This window comes from Austrofundulus limnaeus, unplaced genomic scaffold (genome assembly GCF_001266775.1).
Source record: "Austrofundulus limnaeus strain Quisiro unplaced genomic scaffold, Austrofundulus_limnaeus-1.0 Scaffold2, whole genome shotgun sequence".
NCBI classification, from domain to species: Eukaryota; Metazoa; Chordata; class Actinopteri; order Cyprinodontiformes; family Rivulidae; genus Austrofundulus; species Austrofundulus limnaeus.
Window position 1 is genome coordinate 9,281,110 of NW_013952404.1, and position 4,690 is coordinate 9,285,799.

Consider the following 4,690-nt stretch of genomic DNA (forward strand, 5'->3'; position numbering starts at 1 on the left):
GGAGCAATGAAGGGAGATTAGAATCGAGCAGAAATGTGCATGGCCAGGCTAGTGTCAGCCTATAGTGGCAGAACTGGGATAGCTCAGGAAACCCAAACCAGCACTAACTATAGGATTTATCAAAAAGGGACATCTTAAGACTAGTCTTAAAWGTAGACAGGGTGACTGAGATAATATCTTCTGTCTGAATCTTTTTTTACTTTATTTCTTATTTGAAAAAAAAAACAAGTTGAACATAATTTTCAGCACATTTGTCACTTCTGCTTAATCAAGCCATATTTAAGTCTGGATCTCTGATGAATCAGTCATACTTGCTGACAAAATGTTCACAATTGCAATTTCCTGTCTTCAGAGCTGCCTGCACTTTTCTGAGCTTTATGTTCGCTTTCAGCTGTCATCCTGGTGAAGACGCCATCCGCGCCTCTTGTTTTAGACAGAACACTTCTTGGTTTAACTCACTAAATGTGCTGTTCATTTCCCCTCATTAAAGCAGTGTGCCCTCCCCACTGAGCATCAGGATAAAAATAAACTCCATTTGATTTTCGTTTCTTTTCTTATTCAGTGCTCATGTGTTCTCACAGCAAGAGGTACATATCTTTGGCAATTCAGTCCCACGGAGTGGTCTCTGTGTTGGCACGCTGATGGGAAAGAAGCTCATGAAGAGATGGATTTTTTTTAATAGCGTAAAACTTGTGTCTTCAGAAAAACTCACTGCCATGTTTGTAATTTGCTTGTTTTGTAACTCAAGTGGATGAACAGTAATAATAGCTAACACTTATTTTACAGATATTTATTTCTTTTCTGCAATAACTACAAAAACAACAGCACGAAAGCAGAAAATTAAAATCTATCAAAGCYTTACCCGGATAGTTTCCTACCACTGAGTCTCACAAAGGACTTTCAGGAGAAATAAACTTTTAAATTCTTCTTATCATATTCTGGGCTGCCTTTTTTATTCTTTTTCTTTTGTATACTGTAAATTGTGACTTGCAATTAAAAAGAATCTCAGCAGCAAAACAGAAAARGCTAAACTTCACTGAGTTCGTGGGCTCCTTTGTCATGTTGATGTGTTTTGACTCGGACAAGGAGCCGGACASATTGACAGGATCTAATTGTGATCGCTGTAAAGTTGGAAGCATCTCCTCGTTGTTGCTTGGAAACAGAGAGCTTCACGTGCCAAGAACACCTCCGTCAGCCACAATAATATTGTAAACAGTAGCACGGATATATTTAAACACACGCTTGTGCAACAAAAAAAAGGAGAGGTGTCAAAACTAACACCTCGGGAACTCCGCCGCAGACGTTAACTGTGAAGTGTGACTTCCCTCTAGTCAACGAGATATTTAGTCTGCTTACAGATGAATAAAGCACAAGACTGCAGTTAAAGAGTGTGTATGGACATATAGAACTTTYTATGAAAGCTTATATGTTTGTTTCTTACCTGAACACAAAACTCCAACTACAGTATAGAAGAAATAACAACAACCAAGTTACAAAACAGATATTAACAGATATTAGAAAAAAATCACATTTATGAGACAAATTGGAGGAAAAGTTTTAAAAAAGACAGTGTTGGGCCTTCAACCTAACACCCGCTTCAGATGTTATCATCCATTAAATGGACGATATTAGTCYTTAGCAGGCCCATATGGCTTCAGAATGTTTCGATTGTGGCTRCCAGTGGGTTCTCCGTCCCATWGAATGGACTGATAACGTKAGAACCGGCTGGTTAGTATGAGACATAAAACCACTAAGGTTAATATGAGYCATAATTAATGAGTCATTCTCAAATATACTCTGAAAAGTGTTGCCTGCAACAAATGCAAGTAATCAAATTGGCATGTACGACCACAAATCCAGTGAAGTTGGGACAGTGTGTAAAACATAAATAAAAAAACGAGCACGATGATTTGCAAATCCTTTTCAACCTATTCAGATTATACACTTCAAAAACAAGATGTTCAAACAGATAAATGTTGTTTTTTTTTTTTTTTTGCAAATATTCACTCATTTTGAAATTGATACCTGCAACATGTTCCAAAACAGCTGGAAGAGGAGCATGTTTACCATTGTGTTACATACGCTTTCCTTTTAACAACACTCAAATGATTATCACAACCGTATCCGACCATGTTTATGTTGATGACGTATGGATCACCATGTGATCATAATTTCTTAAAATCTCTGAGTAAGTGTGTCCAAATTATCAATGAGTGGATGGGCCAGAKTTTCCTTCAGTTCAGTGCAGCAAAAACAATGGAAGTCATTGATTTTGTTAAAATAAGTAAAAATAAATAAATAAAACAAGGAATGCAAGACTGGAAATCAGAATTCAACTGGACTTGATGTCACTAAAAACTATGAGAGCATGCCAGAAATCGGGATGTAGTTATGTACGACTAACTAAAGCTAATAATATCCTACAAATAAGACACGTTTGAGGAAACTGCTTGTCAAAATCAATCTCTGATAAAAAAAATATCTGTTTTGCTTGGATTCCAATAAATTCAAGTGGATTATCAGAACAAATACAGACATCTGCTCAAAAAATAGTTCAGGGTTTACATTTTGCTGCAAAATGTAAACATTCTCAGTCAGAGCTCTAATCAAACCACGCAAGATGAATGTTAGTACAGATACTGTATGGCTGATTTGCAACCTGAAAAACATGTAAATCAGGGGAAAATGTATGCAGTGCGTGTCTTCATTCTTCATAAAACTTTTAGCAGTGTCATCCTAAGAATGTATATGAGCTAAGCAGACACACTGGAGAGTTTCGCCTTTGGTCAGGCTTGTAAGTTTCAGCAGCTCAGTTCTGAGCATGTGCATAAAAATCAGACCAATGAAAGGAAGCTTAAAAGCTTAGTGTGTCCTCATCAATAATACATTTATAGCTTAAATACAATTTCAGTAACGGACATGTTTTTCTAAAAGGATTAAAGATGATCAAACAAATACAGAAACATTTTGGGCTCATAAGAGTCATTGCATTTAAGTAMAACCTTTCCCATCTAGACCAGCAGGAGACAAATACAGAAGGAGCCTGTTTTGTTCTGTAAGAAATTGGATTTTTCTTTCAACAGTAAAGCAATTTCAAGAAATCTTTTTGGAAAGCCAAAATATGTTAAATAAAAACATTTTTCCCCTCTTACCTTGTTGATTCTGAATAAACCAGGCTACGTGGTGAATAAAGGTCCTTGTAAATGTAAATCGTAGAAGAAAAAGTTTCAGGAACCAACCACTGTGAGGAAAATAAAAACATCTTCATCCACAAAATGTGGAGAAATTTCTTGTTCACCAGGAATATTGTGGAGTATTTTCCTATCAAAGTCCAAAAATGACAACTGCTAGATATTTATAGTCCCAACATATGAGTACAAGCATYATGGAGTTCTTTCTGCATGTGGTCATTACATGTCAATCACAAATTTACTACACCATAATCCTTTTATTTTTTCCTAATTCAGATGATGAACCACTGAGCGTTGTGCAAACAAAGAATCTGGGACATAAACTCATGCCAAGAAGGTTTTTTTCAGATGCTGTTTTGCCCCCATTTGCCCGTCAGGTTTAGCATAAATCTTTAAGTCTATTAATGTAAATCATTTCTCTGTCATTGTTTTAAATGTACAAGGATACAATGAGCAAATAAAAATAACAACTGGCATTCCTTTTCCTTTTCTGATTTCAGCAGTTTATGATTGCACAGATGGAAAAAGCAATCACACAACGAGAACTTAAGAAAAACAAATTGTTGTGGAGCTGCTGACAAGCTGTTCACAAAACATGRTGGTTTGCTGTGGGTTAGAGAATCAGGAAGCCTCCTACATTTTCATGAGGCTTTCACCACAATTCATCAGAAGTTAATGTTTGAAACAAAAAATATTCACATATGAAGGGATTCGATGCAGCATTGCATGTTAAAACAGACATGATAGCACACGTAAATCCAGCTGGAAAACTGGATGAAAAAAAGATGAAACCAACATGTTTGCTTTGAAATTCGGCGCATGTTGGATTTGTATTCAGCTCACAGCTCAGCTGGACCACGGCTCGCTTTATGATTGTTTGCAGAGTTAGCAGATGAAGGTTTTTCTCATGTGTACCGTCGTTTTGTGGATTTTTTTTCCATGAAAAGCAAATAAATAAATAAAGGCACTCTTCTAATTTAGATTGTGACTCCAGCTGCCTTTTTACTACCACTGTCTTCTAATTTCCATTAAACACCCATTGAGATAATTGCACACGCATCCCACTGAATCTTCATATTCTCTGCATCATGTTGTAGAGCACGATGTTTTAATGAGAACTGATGAGTGTCTGTTTATTTAAAAGACTTGTTGTGTTTTACAAGAGACTAACATGAATGGAAAGCACTGACTTGTTAAACGACCAGCACATTCCTCGTCATTTATTCTCACAGGTTTGCTTGTTTTAGAGCAAGGGATTAAATCTTAACCAGAAACTTGAGAGSTGATGCTTCTTTAAGACTATCTACAACTACACATTCAAAGAAGAGAACAGTAGGAGTATATTTATGTACATTTTGAGTGCATTTTTGTCCCCTGAGGTACATCCTGGACATATGTACCCCATTAGGACTAATGGTTGGACCTTAAGGCACATATTTGCACTTTTTGAAGGGCTGAAAGGTATATTTATGTTACCAAGCAGTTACTAGAACATATAC